This window comes from Canis aureus, unplaced genomic scaffold, assembly GCF_053574225.1.
Source record: "Canis aureus isolate CA01 unplaced genomic scaffold, VMU_Caureus_v.1.0 ptg000124l_RagTag, whole genome shotgun sequence".
NCBI classification, from domain to species: Eukaryota; Metazoa; Chordata; class Mammalia; order Carnivora; family Canidae; genus Canis; species Canis aureus.
The window spans coordinates 571,971-594,423 of record NW_027554438.1 but is presented as its reverse complement, the minus strand read 5'-3'; the positions used below and the strand labels follow the sequence as shown (position 1 = coordinate 594,423).

Below are 22,453 nucleotides of genomic sequence, written 5' to 3'. Positions count from 1 at the left end.
ATAAGCTCAAAATGGGCGAAACACCTAAATGTGAGACAGGAATCCATCAAAATCCTAGTGGAGAATACAGGCAGCAATCTGTTGAACTCAGCCGCAGCAACTTCTTTCTAGACATGTCTCTGGAGACAAGGGAAACAAAAGCAAAAGTGAACTACTGAAACCTCATCAGGATAAAAATTTTTGCACAGTAAAGGAAAAAACCAACAAAACTAAAAGGCAACTATGGAATGGGAGAAGATATTTGCAATGATCTTATCAGGTCAAGGGCTAGTATCCAAAATCGATAAAGAACTTATCAAACTCAAGCAAAAAATTCAGTTGAGAAATGGACAGAAGACATGAACAGACGTTTGTCCAAATAAGACATACACATGGCCAACAGACACATGAGAAAATGTTCCACGTGACTTGTCATCAGGGAAATACAGATCAAAGCCAAAATGAGATGCCACCTCACACCAGTCAGAATGGCTAAAATTAACAAGACAGGAAACAACTGATGTTAGCAAGGATGTGGAGAAAGGGAACCCTTTTACACTCTTGGTGAGAATGCAGACTTTTGCAGCCTCTGTGGAAAACAGAATGGAAGTTCCTCAAAAACTGAAAAATAAAACCATCCTACCACGCAGTAATTGTACTATTAGGTATTTATCTAAAGGATACAAACATAGTTATTCAAAGTAGCTCAAGCAGTCCAATGTTTATAGCAGCAGTGCGTACAACAGCCAAAATATGGAAAGAGCCAAGATGCCCATTGAGAGGTGAATGGAGAAGCAATATATATGGATATAATATGGAATATTACCCAACCATCAAAAAGAATGAAATCTTGCCATTTGCAGTGATGTGACTAGAACTAGAGGGTATGATGCTAAGTGAAGTAAGTCAGTCAGAGAAAGACAGATACCATAATATTTCACACATACGTAAAATTTAAGAAATAAGACAGATGAACATAGGGGAAAGGAAGGAAAAATAAGATGAAAATTGAGAGGGAGGCAAACCATGGGAGACTCTTAACACTAGGAAACAAACAGGGTTGCTGGAGGGGAGGGGAGTGAGGGGATGAGGTAAATGGGTGATGGACATTAAGGCAGGCACATGATGTAATGAGCACTGGATGTTATATGCAACTGATGAATCACTAAGCTCTGCCTCTGAAACTAGTAAAACTATTCGGACTGTATCAAAACAAAATGCTTCTGCACAGTGTAGGAATCATCAACAAAACTAAAAGGCAACCTATGAAATGGTCTGGGGATATAGTGCACAGCACGGTGACTATAGTTAACAATATTACATATTTGAAAGTTGATAAGAATGTAAACCTTAAAAGTTCACATCACAAGAAAAAGAATTTGTAACCATGTGAGGTGTGGATGTTAATTAAATTTATTGTAGTAATTTCACAGTATATATATATATATATTTCAAATTAATATGCAGTACACTGTTTACTGGAATTTAAATAAAAATATTTTTAAACTGTTATATTCTTTACATTTATGCAATATTACATGTCATTTATATGTCAATAAAGCTGGAAAAATTAATTTTTAAAATTGTTTTTACGTTTTCCATCCACACCTCAGAGACAGTGCTATTATCCTTATTGGGCTTTTCGTTGGTTAATTTACATTCTTGAACTTGTACTATCTCATTATTCCTTGGCTCAAAGACCTCCAGTAGGCAGGAAGATACAAAACAATAATAAAAGTAGCCAAGAATTACCATGTTTGTGAAATCACTTAATTCTCACAGCAACTCCATGATATAGGGACTACTACCATGATCATCTTGTAGCTTAAAGATAAAGAGGGGCATGGAAAGCTGAAATAACATCCACTTTGGAAGAGCTAGTAACAGAAGGGGTAGGAATTTGAACCCAGTTAGGGATGAATCTTATGTTCATCCATAAACCCACTTCCTTAAACTACCTCTCTACAGTTTACAAGAACAGTTGTTGCCTCAGGAAGACTACACCCTGGAACATCCTCACTCAGAAAACAATCACAGGATGTAGAAGCCACCAGAAGGCAGGTAACTTCCACTTTTTATTCTATACTTCTACATTCTGAGGGTTTTTTTGCAACAAACATGTATTCTTTGTAATGATCATTATCCATAAAGATGGTACTTAAAATGGAAGACAGGGCATGACAAGTTTTTCAAAGAAAAGGATAAATTTAGCCCCAAGATCACAAAACTAAGGAGTATGCCCCCACACTCTCCCTCTATCTCTGGTAAGCACCAATCTATTCTGTTTCTATCAATTATTATGTAAGTGAGATTATAAGTGTTCATCATTCTCTGACTTATTTCACCTAGCATAATTCCTCCAATGTCTATCCATGTTGTCATAAATGGCAAGATTTTCTTTATGGCCAAATAGTATTCCTTCATCCATTCATTTGTTGATAGATACTTAGGTTGTTACCATTGGTTAGCTATGGTGAATAATGCTGTGATGAATATGGGGTGTAGACATATTCAGGGTGGTGATTTTGTTTCATTGAGTTATATATCCAGAAGTGCATCTATTTATAGTTTCTTGAGGACCCTTCCTACTGTTTTCCATAGTGGCTGTCCCAATTTCCACTCTCAGATGGACCGCTTTCAGACAGTAAAGAGTGTCCCTGAGGAGAGCAGTGCTAGCCACTTGGATGGACACATGAAAGGACAAAGTTAGAGGGACCCAGGTAGAAGGAATGGGGCACTGAGAGGGGGGAATCCAAGGGCTTCTGTTCCTGTTATGACTTTGATTGCACCTCCAAAAGAGATATATTGAAGTCCTAAGCCCTGGATACCTGAGAATATGATCTTATTTGGAAATAGGGTCATTGCTGATGTTATCAGTTAAATGAGGTCATACTGAAATAATGTGGGCCCCAACCTAATACGGCTAGTGTCCCTATCCCTATAAAAAGAGGAGGGAGACACACAAGGGAACTCCATGTGAAGATGGAGGCAGAGATCAGAGTGATGTGTCTATAAGCCAAGGGGTGACAAAGATTGCTGCAGCCACCAGAAGCCAGGACAAAGGCATGGGACAGTATCTTCTCCACAGCCTCCTGAAGGAGCCAACCCTGCTGGCTCCATGTTCAGACTTTTAGATGCCACAACTGTGAGAATACACATTTTTGTTGTTTAAGCTACCTGGTTGGTGGCACTCTGTTATGGTAGTCCTAAGAAACCAAGACAGTTACCTTCATAATTTGAACCCAAGATGCCTCCCTGCTGCACACCTTCACACACACACCACCCTGTCCAAACTTTCATTCATAGCCCTCACATGAAACTTTCTAGTTTTTGACTTCTAGGCTTATTTTGTTAACTGGAAAACTTCCATATCTTCATCCTAACTCTTTTTCATTCACCCTTATATGTTCTGCCCATTACATGTTCGTATGGGGTTAGAAAATACCTTCTGGTCCTGTGAATTAGTGAGTGGGGAAGAGTGCTTTAAGCTGGTAGTAAGAAGTAGTTAGGGTGACATTTTCTTATAGTCATTTCCTTTCATGATCCCATGGCAGCTGGATGTAGAGTCTTGATTCTCACTGAGCAGTGGTCTCAGGGAAGCATCCCTATGCTGGGCCAAGAATCCCACCCAGACCTGCACATAACCTTTACCTCCCCTGGTTTACTGGCAAGATTGTCTGAGCATCACAATGTTGTGCACAATGCCCTGCACATCAGGACCTGCAGCCCTACTTCTTGTTATCAGGCCACCTGCCGGTACATCCTTACTCTGACTTGCCCACGTCTCAGATGAACAGTGGTGGGCCTCAGGATGACACCTTACTCTTAGCTCTCCAGACTGGCTTTTGAGGAGTTCCATCCCCACCTCTTGAAATAACCAAAAATCTGGGATTCAGGGTTGGGACCCTCATTCTTGGTATTGGTGGTTTCTCCACATGACAACTGCCTTTTCATTTTCCCTCTAGGCCTCAGGGAGTGGGATTTTCACAGGCTTACATGAATCTTACCTGAATCCCATTTATCTTCCAAGCCTCAGGTTCAGAAAAATGCTGCCTATCTGTGCTCTTGAATTACAAGCTCTATGAAAAGTGACGAGTGAGAGCATTATAGCAGCAGCTATAGCTAAACTTTATTCAAATCTAGTCATGCTAGCATTGTTCTAGGTGCTTTGAGCCTAGGCACTCTGGCTCCAGAATCCAGGTAAAAAAAAAACTGTAAGCTTTTATACTTCCCTTAGGCCCAGGTTCTTAGAAGGGATATGATAGATATTGGTGAGTACATCAAGGGCCAGAAATTGAGGGGGAAATGAGTAACTGGTTGTCTTTCTCCAGGGTGGGTTCCACCATGAACACTGCCTGTGCTCAACCCAATTCTATCACTTCCAGACCCTTCTCTGCCTTCTCAAACTTCGACCTAACTTTGGTCATTTGACATGTTCAGAAAAGGGTGGAATTTTGATGAGTTGGACATCTGCCAGGTATATAAGTGAATACCATAAAGAGGGCTTGAGTGTGTTTATGAAGCTTTTATTTCCTCCTCCGCCTAAGCATGACATAGTCTATCCTTGGAAGAAGTACAAACACCATCTGTCCCTTGTCAAGCCCAGTGACCAGAGGGCTTGGTCACTCAAAGAACCTGTACTCTTGGGTGGCAGGCTACCAGGGATTGTGCAAGCATTGGGTGGCCCCAGGCTGGGGGTGGACAACTTGACACCATCACATCTCTTTGGTCTGTGTCTTCCTACGTGTTTTTAGGGGTAGACAGTAATAAAAATTCCCTGCCTGAAATGATAGTCAGTGACTGAAGAACTAATGTTTCCCTCTGCCCTGGCTTCTCTTCATTTCTATCTTTCTCTTTAGAATGAGAAAGTTGGCTGTGACACCCTGTTTCAAAGACTCACATCCGAGGAAAATCCATTCTCAACAAGGCAGAAGATCAGGCCATTTGAGCATGCCCTGTGCCAATGAAAGCACATGTTCAGTTGTATACATTTGCCCTTGCTTTCAGATGTTTTTATTCTCGGTCTGCATCCTTCACCTTGAGATTTTAGAAGCTAGAAACACTTTCTTCTACTTAGTTGTAAGTCAGATGCTATTGCATGGAAACTTCATGGTCTTTAGCCAGCAGGGTGGACAGCAAGTTAGAGATGACAGCCATGTGTTATCCTGGTATCAGCCAGGCTAAGTACTGCTAAGTACTAAGAGGCTAAGTACCGCTGCTATACCAAGTGACTCCAAGGTGTCAGAAGCTACAAAATTAAAGATTTATTTCTTGCTCACACCATCTGGGTCAGCCGCATGTCTACTCTAAATCATATTAACCTGGGACTCAAGTTGATGGAGAAGATGCTTTCTAAAGAATTGCTGGGTGTCATGGTGGAGGGAAGAAAGAGCATGGAGATTAACACCACTGAACTGTGCAATTAAAAATGTTTAATATAGGGACGCCTGGGTGGCTCAGCTGTTGAGCATCTGCCTTTGGCTCAGGGCATAATCCTGAAGTCCCAGTATCAAGCCCCACATTGGACTCCCTGCATGGAGCCTCCTTCTCCCTTTGCCTGTATCTCTGCCTGTCTCTCTCTCTCTCTCTCTGTGTGTCTCATGAATAAATAAGTAAAATCTTTAAAAATTTTTAAGATAGTATTTTTTTACCTTATATGCATTGTACCACAATAAAAAAATGAAGAGAGATAGAGAGAACCATACTCCAAGTATACCCTAGCTTCTGCTGGAACATAGAATACACATTTCTGCTCACATTTTAGTATTCAGAGCAAATCATATGACCATGTCTATTGTCAGTGAGACAAGGAAGTATACTCTACCCTAACAGTGTCAGTGAATCTCTGAAGATACTAATACATTCTCTCAGACCCTGTTTCTTTTCACGAGCAAGCCCTTGGCTATTCCTCTAAGAACTGGGGAGGTAGGGCAGCAACAGATAGAGCTAGTTTTCTGTGGTTCTCCTGATGTTGAGAGCAGTTGGTGGTGGAGGCAACAGGCACGAGACAAAATTAGGAGACCCACATCACCTCTCAGTCAACTTTAGCCAAGTTTTGCATTTCTCTGAGCCTCAGATTCTTCATCTGAGGAATCAGAGATTAGATCAGACAAGTGCTGATGTTGGTGCCAGCTGGAGCTTTCCTGTGCATCTTCTATTTTACCCTACTTTCTTATGTTGAATTCTACCCAGATAGACCTGGGGGTGTGGGGTGGTGGGAGGAGGCAGGGTGGGAGACACTGGTAAAAAGACTGGACAATCCTTGTTCTGCATCACCTCATTGAAGTATGACACTCCCATTCTAACAAGTGCTAACAAACCATCCCTCCACTGGTTTATTCCATGGACCAATGCAGAAGGGCTCCTTGAGAAGTGGAAAGACTAAAGACAAAAGGATTTGAAGCACAGAATCCTTTAATAATGGTAGCCCATTTGGGCATCGCTCTCTCTATGATTCAAAGGGGAAATTCCTTCTGGGGTTTGCTTCTGTACAGGGAAGCTCTTACAATATGTTGAGGAGAAGGTTGTTCTTCAAGCAAGTGTGTCCCAAGGACCTTCTCAGCAACACTAGGAGATAATAAAACATTCGGGTAAAACTACCAGTGCTGCCAAGATGAGCTCTATAACCAAGGGGACTTCCAAGGTGAGTGCCAACACATCTCTGCTCTCCCTCCCTTCCCATCCTTTATCCCAATCCATTGTCTTATGTCTGTCTTTTTTTTAATTTTTTTTAATTTATTTATTTATGATAGTCATACAGAGAGAGAGAGAGAGAGAGAGAGAGAGAGAGAGGCAGAGACACAGGCAGAGGGAGAAGCAGGCTCCATGCACTGGGAGCCCGACGTGGAACTCGATCCTAGGTCTCCAGGATTGCGCCCTGGGCCAAAGGCAGGCGCCAAACCGCTGCGCCACCCAGGGATCCCTTATGTCTGTCTTCTAAGTACCTTCCTACGACCTGTCTCTCTGCTTCTGAGCTGCCTATTGATTTTCCTCACTGACTGTCTTTCCTTCCTGTGAAGGGATAGGCACAAGCCCTTCTTTTAAGGAAGACTGAATGGCAGCTGGGCGGCTGGGATGGGTCCTCAGGATTTACACTAAGTATGAGTTTGTAGGTTTAAATTGTTTGCTTTTCCATTCCAGTTGAAAAGTGTTTGTCCTTGCCTATTTATTTCTTAACTCTCTCAACAGTATTTTTTTATTGAAGTATAATTAACATACAGTATTATATTAGTTTCAGGTGTACAATACAGCGATTCAACAATTCTATATATTGCTCGGGGCTCATCAAGATAAATGTACTCTTAATCTCTTTCACCTATATAATCCATCTTCCACCCACCTACCTGCTAGCAACCATCAGTTTATGCTATTTAAGAGTGGTTTTTGTTTGCCTTTTTAAAAACCTTTGTTTGCTAATTTGTTTCATTTTTAAAATTCTATATATGAGTGAAATCACATGATAGATATTTATTTTTCCTTGACTGCCTTATTTCACTTAGCATTTATGCTCTAAATCTATCCATGTTATTTGAAATGGAAAGATCTCATCCGTTTTTATGGTTGTGTAATATCCTCTTGTATAGACACGCCTGGGTGGCTCAGTGCTTAAGCATCTGATTTTGGCTCAGGTTGTGATCCTGGGGTCCCAGGATTGAGTCCCATACTGGGCTCCCTGAAGGGAGCCTGCTTCTCCCTCTGCCTATATCTCTGCCTCTCTTTCTCTGTGTCTCTAATGAATAAATAAATTTATTTATTCATACACACACACACACATACATATCACGTGTTCTTTATCCATTCTTCAGTCCATGGACACCCGGGTTGTTTTTTCATATATCAGCTATTGCAAATAATTCTACAATAAACATAGGGGTGCATATATCTTTTCAAATTAGTGTTTTTCATTTTCTTTGGGTAAATACCCCAGTAATGAAATTATGGGATCATATGGAATTTCCATTTTTATTTTTTTGAGGAACCTCCATACTGTTTTCCACAGTGGCTATCCCCAATTTGCATTCCTACCAACAGCACACAAAGATTCCATTTTCTCTGCACCCTCACAAATAATTGTTATTTCCTATGTTTTTTATTTTAGCCATTCTGACAGGCATAAAGTGATATCTCATTATAGTTTGAACTTGCATTTTCCTGATGATTAGTGATGTTGAGAATCTTTTTTTATGTGTCCGTTGGCCATCTATATATCTTTCTTGGAAAAATGTCTATTCAGGTCCCATGCCCATTATTTTTTTCCATGCCCATTTTTTTTAATTTTTATTTATTCATGATAGGCACACAGTGAGAGAGAGAGAGAGGCAGAGACATAGGCAGAGGGAGAAGCAGGCTCCATGCACCGGGAGCCCGAAGTGGGATTCGATCCCGGGTCTCCAGGATCGCGCCCTGGGCCAAAGGCAGGCGCCAAACCACTGCGCCACCCAGGGATCCCTCCATGCCCATTTTTTAATTGGATTATTCGTGGGGCTTTTTTGGTATTGAGTTGTATAAGCTCTTTATATATTTAGAATATTATTTATATATAATTTTTATTAGTGTTTATATTATTTATATATTTTATTTTTTATAAGTTATATATTATTTATATATTTAATTATATATTTAAAAGATATATATAATTTGCAAATATCTTTCTTCATTCAGTAGGTTGCCTTTTTATTTTGTTGGTGATTTTCTTTGCTATGCAAAAGCTTTTTATTTTGGTGTAGTCCCAGTAGTTTATTTTTGTTTTATTTCCTTTGCTAAAGGAGATATATAAAGAAAAATGTGTCTACAGATGATGTGAAATTACTTCCAATGTTTGGTTATGGACTGGAAGAACGAGTATTGTCAAAATGTCCATACTACCCAAGCAATCTACAGATATGCAATTCCTATCAAAATACAACAGTATTTTTTACAGAACTAGAGAAAATAAAAGTAAAATTTGCACCACAAAAGACTGAGTAGCCAAAGCAATCCTGAGGGAATAAAGCTCAAAGTATCACAATCCCAGATTTCAAGATACACTATAGAGCTGTAGTGATCAAAACAGTATGGTACTGGCACAAAAACAGACACATAGATCAATGGAACAGAAGAGAGAATGCAGAAATAAACCCATGCTTGTATGGTCAATTTATCTATGGCAAAGGAGAGAAGAATATACAATGGGGGAAAAGGCAGTCTCTCCCAAAAATGTGCTGGGAAAACTGGGCAGCTACATGTATACAAAAGCATGAAACCAGACCACTTTTTTATGCCATTCACAGAAATAAGCTAAAAATGTATTAAAGACTTAGATGTGAAACTTGAAATGATAAAATTTCTTACCAGTATTTTTTAAGACCACAAGTTACCTTCTGGCATCTAAGCATTTTTCTCCAGCCAGGGCAAAGGATCAATTCATGAAAGAAGCAAATAAACCAAATTCCTATAAGATCCTCTATCTTTCCACTTAATACCTACTCCCCTCCACACACACACACACACACACACACACACACACACACACACACCCTCCATGCCATCCTAGTTTTAAATAATTTTGATTTTGGGTGGAGGAATCATGGAATAAGCATGATCTTGGTTGGGGGATAATAAATTCTCTGAGCTCCTTTTATGGCTTACTCTTTGAGATGAAAATTTTCTTTCTTCATTCAGTGCCTCAGGAATCCTCAGTACCCAATGGCATTAAGTGTCCTGCCTGCTACAACGTGTATGATGTTTCCTGCGACCCAGTTCTTCTTGCCTGCACTGGTACAGAGACAAAGCGTGTGGAAGTTATTGGCATAGGTACAACTATTTCCACAGGATTCTTGGTGTTCATTTTCTCAAAGGATATATCTGTGCTAGTTATCTTTGCTGTGTAATCATTACTCCAAAACTTGGCAGTTTAAAACAATGAGCATTTATTATTTCATGGCATCTGAGGGTCAGGAGTTTGGAAGTGGCCTAGCTAAGTGCTTCTGGCTGAGTTTCTCATGAAGTTGTAATCTAGCTGTCAGCAGGGCCTGTCACCAGGAAGACCTGCTTCCAAGATCACCCATGTAGTTGTCAGGCTTGGTTCTTCTCTACATGGGTCTCTGTGTGGGCTGCCTGGATGTCCTTATAATGTATTCCCCCACAGCAAGTGATAAGAGAGAGAGAGAGAGAGAGAGAGAGATAGAGAGAAGAGAAGAGAAGAGAAGAGAGAAGAGAGATAAGAGAGATGGAGGGAGGGAGGAAGAGCACTAACTGGCATTTCTCAGGGCAAATGATGACAGAGGGAGAAGAGGAGGAGAAGAGGGAGGGAGGAAGGAGATACTACAGTTTCAAAGTAATCAAATATCAGAAGGAACATTTCTTCACTTCTGTTGTATCCTGTTGGTTGCACAGATCAACTCTGATACAACATGGGAGAAGAGTATACAAGGACATGAATACTAAGAGATCGCAGGCCATCCTAGAGACTAACTACTATGTACAGCAAAGGCTGATACAGGGCCAAGTCCTAGTTCACTCTCCAAAGTTTGGAGGGAGCCATCTGTCAGAAGAGAGAAGGGGGAGAGGAGAGGACGAGGAGAGGAGAGGGAAGATGAAGAGAACACAACTGCTTTCCACAGGAAAGTCTGACACTTGGGAACATGTCATATCATGATCTCCTCGAATGGGAACTTGGGTCATTGGCCATCACCCTCTTCAACAAAGAGGGTGATACCTCAGTTCTGGTTTTTTTCATCACTACCATTATTGCTATTACCCAAACCCCATGAATAAGCATGATATGATTCTGAAATCTGCAGAAGGACTTGCCATTTTCCTGAGGAGGAGAAAAGTATGGACTTGTAATAAGATGCACAGATGCCATTCAGATAGAAAACAACAGGTACCAAGGGGCTGTTTAGGTGAATACATGAGTTCTGACCTCAGGCTTTTTCCTCTCTTCCAACTATCTCTTGCCTCGTCAGAAGGTACAGACTCCAATCTCAGCTATGCATCTGACACAGCAGGGGCCCTTTGGGATTCATCCTAAACTGAGATGTCGGGCCCAAAGGGAACTAAGGCTTGGTCCCTGGACAGAGATGGAGCTGTGGTTCTTGCTTCTTTCACAGAAGGCAGAGGGGAATTCTGGGGCATTCTGTGTACCCTTTTCTTCCCCAAGGGAGGCAGATAGGATAGGACGTGGGTGAAGAGGGGAGACAAGATAAGAGAGAAGACTAACTCTTGGATTTTTCTTTTGGCAGATAGTCCAATATTTATGATTTTTGCCATGGGTTGTGCTACTGAAACTGTCCTCAACTTGAGGAATATAAGTATATTGAATAACATAAAAATCCGTACCAACTGTACAGAACAAAGCAATGGAGATCCCCACTGATGTTCATCACCTCATCAATCTTGACTGGTCCCTTCTTGCTCAAAGTCTTGCTTTGAAGTTTGCACACTTCCAAGCTCATAATTCTACAAACCTGAAAAAGTTGGAGTCCTCTGATGTCTCCCCTCCCCAACATTCTCCAGACATTGCAGAATTAAGTTGCTGATATTTCCTTAAGTATGTTTGTAATCTTTATTAGTAACTCAGGTTAAAAAAAATCTTATTGAAGGGGGGTCTCTGGGTGGCTCAGTGGTTGGCACCTGCGTTTGGCGCAGGGAGTGATCCTGGAATCCTGGGATCTAGTCCTACATCAGGATCCCTGCATGGAGCCTGCTTTTACCTCTGCCTGTGTCTCTGCCTCTCTCTCTCTCTCTTTCTGTGTCTCTCATGAATAAAAAAATAAATTAAATATATTTTAAAAAAATCTTATTCATTCATCTAATGGATTCTTTCTTCAACCCAAGTAATAAGTAAGGAAATATTAGATAGCATCTCAGGCTGTGTCCCACAAGTCAGGGGCAGTCACAACCATTCTTCATGTGATGCCATGAGGAAGCAGGGGTCAGGAATAACCCTTACAGGATCCAAACTATGATGTCCTCATGGTGCTGAACACAATGGACACCGTGATACCTGCTCATATGGATCTCTTGATTCTCCAAATTCAGTTTCCTACAGGGTGCAGTAAGTTGCATAAAAGAAAAGAATACCTCACACGTAATGATGACCTTCTGGGAAGCAATCTGTTGTCTGTATCGTGCTGGGGCCCTCGCACTCTATAAGCTTATCTGAGCCTGAAATCTACATAGACTGTGGCTTTCTCCTTGGGACTATGTCTCCATTTTCTCTTCCCTGGGCTTTTGAGCAGGCAGCGTGCAGAGTTTATATGTCCAGGACTCGTTTTATGCATATTCTCACTGTGTGCTCAGCACAGTGATGGAAACTGCAAAAGACACAGGGTTCTCCCTCAGGGATAAGGAGCTAATACACAGAGAATGATGAAAGGATTGCATGTAACTGCACGGAATTCTAAGCACAAATAATCAGAGGGGCAGGAAAATTCAGGGAGGAAAAAGGAAGTAGAGTCAAAACTGGTACACAAAGGTGGTAAACTGAGACAGGGCTTGAGGAAGGAGTGTGTATGAAAGTGAAGTTCCCACTGGGGAAATGGTAGGCTAAAAAATGGTTAAACAGCAAAGTCCCCAGAAAGGCAGTAAATCAAAATAGAGCCTACACAGGAGACCTTTGATAAGGAAACCCTTAGGGTAATAATGGGAAATCCTGTGCTGATTCAACTCCAAGGAGGTCACATCAGCTCAAGTGGGCTGGTGTTGCTGTTACCACCACATACGTTTTACAAAGAAAAAGTGGCAACAGGATGGAGACTCTAACCCAAATTGTCAATTTACAATCTGGGACTTTATTCTCTGTGCCATCCTGCCTCTCAACCAATAACCAAGTCCTGGACACATCAGTCAGCTTGGACTACCACAACAAAGTAACATGAACAAGGTGGCTTAAGCAATAAAAAATTACTTTTCTCAGTTTTGGAAGCTGGAAGTTTGAGACCAGGGTGCCATCAACACTGTTGTCTTCTGAGGTCTCTCTCTTGGGCTGTCTTCTCCCTGTGTCTTCACATGATCCTTCCTCTACATGTGTCTGCTATATATTGGATGTTTGTGCACCCTACCCCCAAGCAATGGTATTGGATAGTGGGGACTTTCAAAGCTTGCCACCCTCATGAATAGCATCAGTGCCCTTATAGAAGAGGCTCCACAGAGCTCCCTTGCCCCTTCCACTATGTGAGGACACAATGAGATGGCTGTCTATGAACCTGGAAGAGAATCCTTAACAGACATTGAGTCTGCTGGTCCAAGTCTGGAGCTTGGTCTTGGTCTTCCAGGCTCCAGAACTGTGAGAAATAAATTTCCATTGTTTATAAGCCATCGGTTGTGTGTTATCTGGTTGTAACAGTTCAGATGGACTAAGGCAGTGTCTGTGTCCCAATCATCTATTATAAGGATATCAGTCTGATTGGATCAGGGCCCACTATAGTGACCTCATCCTAAAAGGCTATGTCTCCAAATACAGTAAAGTTCTGAGGTATTGAAGACTAGAACTCCAACATATTAATTTTGGCAGAACACAACTCAACCCATAGCAAAGGGTTATAGAGTAAATGACTTTAGGCATTGAGAAAAACTTTTCAACTATTGCTCCCGTATGAAGTGGTTGGCACAGTGTCAATACACAGTGTATACTTAATAGGTATAACCCATTATTCTTTTTCTTCTCTGCATCCTTCTCATCTATGCCCATTACCTTCCCATTTCTTTTCCCCAATTTTCCTTTCATTTTTCTACTGATTATTTCCCTGTTTTGCTACTCTTTCCCTGAACTTCATTCTCTTCTGGAATAAGCAACAGTCATACCTCCAAGAGAGCACGGCAGTCATTCATGGGTGTGGCAGCCAATTGATCACTATATTCTGTGGGTAAGAATATGGGGCTAGAGAGCAGCATCTGCATCTCAGGAGAGAGATTCCATGAGGTCAGGGGCCTCCGAAAGAACATAAGATTCCTAGGGATCATCAGCATTCTGAAAACTACAGAACACTTATGAAAGAAATTGAAGAGGACACAAAGAAATGGAAAAACATTCCATGCTCAAGGAGTGTAAAAACAAACATTGTTAAAATGTTTATGCTATCCACAGTAATTTACACATTTAGTGCAATCCCTATCAAAATATCACCAGCATGTTTCACAGAGCTGGAACAAATAACCCTAAAATTCCTATGGAACCACAAAGGACCCTGAATAGACAAAACGATCTTGAAAAAGAAAAGCAAAGCTGGAGGCATTGAGATTCCAGAATTCAAGCTGTATTACAAAGCTGTGATCATCAAGACAGTATGGTACTGGCACAAAAACAGACAGTGGACCAGAATAGAGAACTCCAAAATTGACCCACAACTTGATAGTCAACTTATCTTCAACAAAGCAGGAAAGAATATCCAATGGGAGAAAGACGGTCTCTTCAACAAATGGTGTTGAGGGAACTGGACAGCTGCATGCAAAAGAATGGAACTGAACCACTTTCTTACACCATACACAAAAATAAGTTCAAATGGATGAAAGATCTAAATGTGAGACAGGTGACAGGCACTGAGGTGGGCACTTGACGGGATGAGCACTGGGTGTTATTCGATATGCTGGCAAATTGAACACCAATAAAAAAATAAATTTATAGAAAAAATAAATGTGAGACAGGAAACCATTAAAATCCTAGAGAAGAACACAGACAGAAAACTCATTGACCTTGGTCTTAGCAACTTCTTAGTGGACAGGTCTCTGGAGGCAAGGGAAACAAAATCAAAACTGAACAATTGACACTTCATCAGGATAAAAAGTGTCTGCACAGTGAAGGAACCAGTCAACAAAACTAAAAGGCACCCTATAGAATGGGGGAAGATGTTTGTAAATGACGTATCTGACAAAGGGTTCGTATCAAATCTGCAAATGATTTATCAAATTCAACACCCAAAAAATAAATAATCCAGTTAAGAAACGGGCAGAGGGCACGAATAGACACTTTTCCAAAGAATAAATATAGATGATTAATAGACACATGAGAAGATCCTCACCATCACTCGTCATCAGGGAAATACAAATCAAAACCATGATGAGATAGTACCTCACATGTCAGAATGGCTTAAATTAACAAGACAGGAAACAACAGGTGTGGGGAAAGGGAAACCCTTTTACAATGTTGGTGGGAATACAAACTGGTGCAGCCACTCTGTAAAACAGTATAAAGGTTCCTCAAGAAGTTAAAAATAGAACTACCCTATGACCCACCAGTTACACTAGCAGGTATTTACTGAAAGTGTACAAAATACTGATTCAAAGGGATACATGCACCCTAATGTTTATAGCAGCAACATCCACAATAGCCAAACTATGGAAAGAGCCTTAATGTCCATTGACAGATGAATGGATAAAGAAGCAGCAATATATATATATAATTATATATATAAAATATTACTCAGCTATCAAATAGAGTGAAATCTTGCTATCTGCAGCAGCATGGGTGGAGCTAGAACCTATTATGCTAAGTGAAATAAGTCAGATAAAGACAAATACTATGATTTCACTTATATGTGGAACTTAAGAAAGAATACACATGAACATGGGGGGAAAGAGAGGGAAACCATAAAAATGAATGTTAACTATGAAGAACAAACTGAGGGTTGCTGGAAGGAGGTGGGTAGGTGGGGATGGGTTAAATAGGTGATGGGTATTAAAGGGGGCACTTGTTATTAAGAGCATGGGGTATTGTGTGTAAGTGATGAACCACTAAATTCTACTCCTGAAACACGTATTACACTGTATATTAACTAACTGGAATTGAAATAGAAATGAAGACTATAAAAAAAGGAGGAGGAAGAGGAGGAGGAAGAAGAAGAAGAAGTGAATTATAATTTATAGGGTTTCATCCCAGGTAAGGAAATGTCAAATAGGTTTCTGCATAAATGATAGCAGACCCATTGCATATGTGACATTGAGTCAGTGTTAAGGAGGAAAAGTCAATGAGACTTGAGCTCCCCAGGCGCTACCTGAGCGGGGAAGTGAAGCATTTTCCTCCAAGAAAGACTTGGCCACCTCTGAAGATGAAACCACATGAGAAGGAACTAGTTTGGTCCAAAAGAAAAAGCACATCTTTGGATTTGTACTGTTATTTCATTCAGACCCACTACCTCAGCACTTTATACAGGGCACAGAAGCCAAAAGTAAATCAATTTAGCTTCATAAAAATACGTGAATACAAAATGCAAACATGCTATTTTTCCATTTAAAACACATGCAAAAAATCTATTAAAGAAATTTTTAAAATTCAGTAGGCTAAACAAAAATAAATGAGGTATCTGTTTCAGTTCTAACCTGTTTCTTCCATCCTGCAAACAGAGCCTCTGTAGACAGAGGAGTACACAAGTGGCCAAGAGGGGACACAAAATTCAAAAGAGAGAACACACACACACACACACACACACACACACACACACACGGAGAGTAAAACCCAGGCATGTGTGTAGGTAAAAGAGGCAGTGAAGTACTATCAGGATGGGGAAACAAACAGAAGGGAAAAGTAGGGATGAATTTATATTAAAGAATGTCTCCATCTTGTGGTCATTATGGTGTAACCACTAATTAAGTCAAGTTTTATTTCCATTTATTCATCCATCCATCTTTCTGTGCATTTATTCACCAACCTAACTGGTACTTTCCAGTTGTGGCAGGCACTGTTCTGAGTGTTAGGGCTAGAGTAGTGAACAAAATTCCCTGCCTTTCTGTAACTTCCATTCTGGTTAGAGTTTACATTAATTAAACAACTATAATGTGTGGTATGTTACATCAGAAAAACAGGGGCGGGTATATCAGAAGCTGTTGGGGGAGGCAGTCAGGATTTTGATCAGGGTGACTTTCAGTAAGTCCTCAGTGAGGTGGGAGAAGGGCCTGAGGAGAGGGAAAGAGGGACGCCCCAGTTGTGTGGGGAGGGAACATCCAGGAAGAGGGAACAGTCAGTGCAAAGGCTTTGAGTGGAAGGCTAAGGCTGGTGCTCAAGAAGGGTGAAAAAACCATCTGGGGCTGTAGTGTGGTGAGCAGGGAGGTGAGTGACTAGGTGAACTTCTAGAAGAACCAAGAGAAGAACAAGGAGGTGAGGAAGGAAGGAGGCAGCACAAGGAAGAAGACCAGGTTTGGTCTGGTCATACAGGCTTTGGTTTTGGTGCTGAGTGAGGTAATGGAGGATTCTGAACCTGGGAGGGATGAGATAGGACATGTTAACTCTGGCTACTCAGTTAGAGGAGCCTCCAGGGAACCCAGACTGGTTAGGGCCACTGTGGTTCTACAGGTGAGAAATGGGGTAGGCTTGGATCAAGGCTATGGGGATGGTAAAAATGGTAATATTCTAGATACATTCTGAAAGAAGATTCAACAAGGTTTTTGTAGTGTAAGTGCCTGAAAATCAGCTTTTGATTGCTGAGGCATACATTTCCAAGACATCTATTTTGAATAAACATATTGCCAGCTATATGATACAACTACTGCTAAAACAACTAGATAAGAAAAGGAACCAGGGTGTCCCATCTGAGTTTCCTTTTTAGAAAGTCCTTGGCAATCTAGATTATTGACCACTTAAGGAACTCTGCTATCACCTCTTGTGCCCTAATTCCTGCTCTGTTTTAAATTTATGAGTAAAGAGTAAAGCCAAGAAATCCTAGGTAGCCTACCCTCAATCTCAGTAAGGAGAGTACCCAGGTCTGTAATCTCTATCTGACACCTTGCTTGATGGCTCTTGGGCATGCCATATGCCTTCCAAGATCTCTGAGTAATAAATTTCTTTTTTCAAAGTCCCTTGATAGTTGTTGCTGAGATACATCTTCCAATAATAATAAGAGCCACAAGGGCCATGCCAACCATAATATTGGCTCTCGATGGGAAAATGTCTGTGGGGACTTGCCATAGGTAGTGGGGGCCCAGGTGAGTGCCTCAGGCATTCCAAGCTAATAATATCACTATCAATAGGCTGAGAAGGACACAGAACAAAAACTAAAGGAGTTCATGATTACTAGACAGCCCTTCAAAAAATATTAGAAAGGAAGAATGCTCACCATTTGCTTCAATGTGGATGGAACTGGAGGGTATTATGCTGAGTGAAGTAAGTCAATTTGAGAAGGATAATCATTATATGGTTTCACTCATACGGGGAATAAAAGAAAAAGTGAAAGGAATTATAGGGGAAAGGAGAGAAAATGACTGGGAAAAATTAGAGAGGGTGGCAAAACATGAGAGACTTCTAACTCTGGGAAATGAACAAAGGGTTGCAGATGAGGAGGTGGGCAGGGGGATGGGGTGACTGGGTGATGGGCACTGAGGGGGGCACATGACAGGATAAGCACTGGGTGTTATACTATATGTGGGCAAGTCAAACTTCAATTAAAAAAATAAATATTAGAGGGCTCTCCTTGAGCGGGAAGGAAAGACTAAAAGTAACAAAGACAAGAAAGGACCAGAGAAATCTCCAGAAACAATGACAAAACAAGTAATAAAATGGCACTAAATAAATATTTATGAATAATTACTTTGAATGTAAATGGACTAAATGCTCAAATCAAAATACATAGGGTGTCAGAATGGACAAAAACAAACAAACTAGATCCAACTCTATAGTACCTACAACATACTTATTTGAGATGTGAAGACACCTGCACATTGAAAGTGGGGTGACGCAGAAATATTTATCACACAGACGGATGTCAGAAGAAAGTTGGAGTAGCAATACTCAGATCAGATAAACTAGATGTTAAAACAAAGATTAACAAGAGACAAAGAAGGATATGACACCATATGATAATAAAGGAGACAATCCAACAAGAAGATCTAACCACTATAAATATTTATGCACCCAATGTGGGAGCAACCAAACATATAAAACACTTAATAAAAAATACAAACTATATATATAAATGTATATATATAAACAACACAACAAAAATTAATTAATTGATTATAATACAATATTACCCCAAAGATACAGAAGCAATGAAACGCCGGGACACCTGCAACCTGATGTTTCTAGCAGCAATGTCCACAATACCCAAACTGTGGAAGGAGCCTCGGTGTCCATCGAAAGATGAATGGATAAAGAAGATGTGGTTTATGTATACAATGGAATATTACTCAGCCATTAGAAATGACAGATACCCACCATTTGCTTCAACGTGGATGGAACTGGAGGGTATTATGCTGAGTGAAATAAGTCAATCGGAGAAGGACAAACATTATATGGTCTCATTCATTTGGGGAATATAAATAATAGTGAAAGGGAATAGAAGGGAAGGGAGAAGAAATGTGTGGGAAACATCAGAAAGGGAGACAAAACATAAAGACTCCTAACTCTGGGAAACAAACTAGGGGTGGTGGAAGGGGAGGAGAGTGGGGGGTGGGGGTGAATGGGTGACAGGCACTGAGCGGGGCACTTGACGGGATGAGCACTGGGTGTTATTCTGTATGTTGGCAAATTGAACAACAATAAAAAATAAATTTATTATTAAAAAATGAAAATAAAAAAATAAAATAAAATCATGAATGAGAAAGGAGAGATCACCACCACCACCAAGGAAATACAAACGATCTTTAAAACTCATCCTGAGCAGCTATACACCAATAAATTGGGCAATCGAGTAGAAACTGACGCATTTCCGGAAAACCACAAACTATCAAAACCGGAACAGGAAGACACAGAAAACCTGAACAGGCCAATATCCAGGGAGGAAACTGAAGCAGTCATCATCAAAGATCTCCCAAGACACAAAAGTCCAGGGCCAGATGGCTTCCCTGGGGAATGCTATCAAACGTTTAAAGAAGAAACCGTACCTATTACTACTAAAGTGGTTCCGAAAGATAGATGGAATGCTTCCAAACTCGTTCTTGGAGGCCACCATCATCTTAAGTCCAAAAGCAGACAAAGATCCCACCAAAAAAGGAGAGTTATAGACCGACAGTCCTCACGAACATGGATGCAAATATTCTCAAGACACGAGCCGATGGGATCCAACGGTACATTAAGAAGTTACTCACCATGACCAGGTGGAATTTATACCAGGGATGCAAGGCTGGTTCAACACTTGGAAAGCATGCCACGTGACTTAGCAGATCTGCAAGAGAAGAAACAAGAACCAGACGATCCTCTCAAGAGATGCAGAGAAAGCATTTGACAAATACGGCATCCATTCCTGATCCAAACGCTTCAGAGTACAGGGATAGAGGGAACGTTCCCAGCATCTCCAAAGCCATCTACGGAAAGTAAAGCCCTCAGCAAATTATCATCCTCAATGTGGAAACACTGGGAGCCTTTCCCTGAAGATTGGGAACGAGAGACAGCGATGTCCACTCTCACCATGGCTACTCACATACTACTAGACGTCACGGCCTCAGCAATCAAGCGACAGAAAGAAATAAAAGGCATTCAAATCGGCAAAGAAGTAGTCAAACTCTCCCTCTTCGCCGATGACATGATACCGTACCTGGAAAACCCAAAAGACTCTTCCCCAAGATTGCTGGAACTCCTACAGCAAGTTCAGCAGTGTGGCAGGATACTGAATCAATGCCCAGAAATCAGTGGCCTCTCTCTATGCCAACGATGAGACCGAAGATAGAGAAATGAAAGAGTCAGTAACATTTACAATTGCACCCAAAAGCATGAGGTACCTAGGAATACACCTAACCAGAGAGGTAAAGGATCTCTACCCAAAAAACTACAGAACACATCTGAAAGAAATTGAGAAAGACACAAAGAGATGGAAAACTACTCCATGCTCCTGGATTGGAAGAATTCATATACTGGGAAAATGTCCACGTGACCCAGGGCAATTTACACATGGAACACAATCCCTATCATCAGAAATATCACGGGCTCTCTTCAGAGAGTTGGAACAAATCATCGGAAGATTAGTGTGGAATCAGAAAAGACCCCAAATGGCGAGAGCAATATTAGAAAAGAAAACCACAGCTGGCGGCATCACAATGCCGGATTTCAGGTTGTGCTACAAACCTGTGCTCATCAAAGACAGTGTGGTACAGGCACAAAAACAGACACACAGATCAATGGGACAGAAGAGAGAAATCCAGAAGTGGACCCTCAACTCTATTGTCAAGACCATATATTCGACCAAGCAGGAAAGACCATCCACTGGAAAAAAGACAGTCTCTTCACTAAAGGCTGCTGGGAATGTTGGACAGCCACACGCAGAAGAATAAAACTGGACCATTCTCTCACACCGTACACAAAGATAAAACTCAAAATGGATGAAGGATGTAAATGTGAGACAAGATTCCATCAAACTTCTAGGGGAGAACACAGGCAACACCCTGTTTGAACTTGGCCACAGCAACTTCTTGCAAGATACATCCATGAAGGCCACAGAAACAAGACCAAAATGAATCATTCATCAAGATGAGAATCTTCCGCACAGCAAAAGAAACACTCAACAAAACTAAAAGACAAACCTCCAGAATGGAAGAAGATATTTGCAAATGACCTGTCAGATAAAGCGTGAGTTATCCAAGATCTCTAAAGAACTTATTCAACTCAACAGCAAAGAAACCAGGAGTCCAACCCTGAAATGGGCAAAAGACACGAACAGAAATGTCACACAGGAAGACATAGACATGGTCAACAAGCACACGAGACAATGCTCCACATCACCGGGGTCACGGAAATACAGATCGAAAGCACAATGAGATACCACCTCACACTGGTGAGAATGGGGAACAAAAAACCAGACAGGAAACAACAAATGTTGGAGAGGATGTGGTGAAAGGAGAATGCTTTCAAAATTCAAAAATTTCAGAAATAGCCATACTCACCTGATAGGGACCAAGGGGGGGCTGGCGTGCTCCCGGCAAGCCTGGGGAGATTGGGAAGGGGGAAGAGGGAAGGGGGGCAGGGGCGGAAGGAGTAAGGGAGTAAGGGGGGCAGGGGTGGAGGGGGAGGGGGCGGAAGGGGGAGAAGGAAGAGCCAAGGACCTTCGCGGGGTTCCTGGGGCACAGCAACCCAGGCCCTCAAGCCACCACCCCAAGGCCGTGCCCTGACGGTGGACGGTGCCTGCATCCAAACCCCTGTGAGCGCATGCGGAAGGGTTCGGCACCCTCCCTGAGCCTCAGTGGAAAACCGTGTGCAGGTGCTTCAGAGAGGTAACAACCGATCTGCCCTGCGATCCAGCAGGTGCACTGGTGGAGGTGTGACCCAAAGGTACAGATGCAGGGAAATGCCGTGACACCCGCACCCCGAGGTTTAGAGTGGCAACACCCACAACAGCCACACTACGGAAGGAGCCTTGGTGTCCATCGAAAGATGAATGGATAAGGAGGGCGAGTGGTCTCTGCACACAATGGAAGATTACTCAGACATTAGAAATGACAAACACCCACCATTTGCTTCGACCTGGATGGAACCAGAGGGTATGACGGCTGAGTGAAAGAAGTCAATCAGCGAAGGACAAACATCATATGGTCTCATTCTTCTGGGGAGGATGAGAAAAAAATAGTGAAAGGGAAT

General features: G+C 41.5%; 2 long non-coding RNA genes across 6 annotated transcripts in view; one reads left to right on the top strand and one right to left on the bottom strand.

Annotated features, from left to right (window-relative positions):
* The window catches only part of LOC144309605 (uncharacterized), a 74,498-nt gene extending 62,784 nt beyond the window's left edge, over positions 1-11,714 (top strand). For 2 of the 4 annotated variants that reach the window (XR_013375554.1, XR_013375553.1), the window contains 3 exons: positions 1,948-2,040; positions 6,474-6,622; positions 9,640-9,898. This is a non-coding gene — a long non-coding RNA (uncharacterized LOC144309605). Of the gene's footprint in view, positions 1-1,947; positions 2,041-6,473; positions 6,623-9,639; positions 9,899-10,353 lie in introns of those variants that run through there. The other 2 variants (XR_013375555.1, XR_013375556.1) reach the window with 2 other exon arrangements.
* The window catches only part of LOC144309606 (uncharacterized), an 81,132-nt gene extending 61,112 nt beyond the window's left edge, over positions 1-20,020 (bottom strand). The window contains exon 1 of one of the 2 annotated variants that reach the window (XR_013375558.1): positions 19,975-20,020. This is a non-coding gene — a long non-coding RNA (uncharacterized LOC144309606). Of the gene's footprint in view, positions 1-9,606; positions 9,745-19,974 lie in introns of those variants that run through there. The other variant, XR_013375557.1, reaches the window with a different exon arrangement.
* Between the last annotated feature and the right edge of the window lie 2,433 nt (positions 20,021-22,453).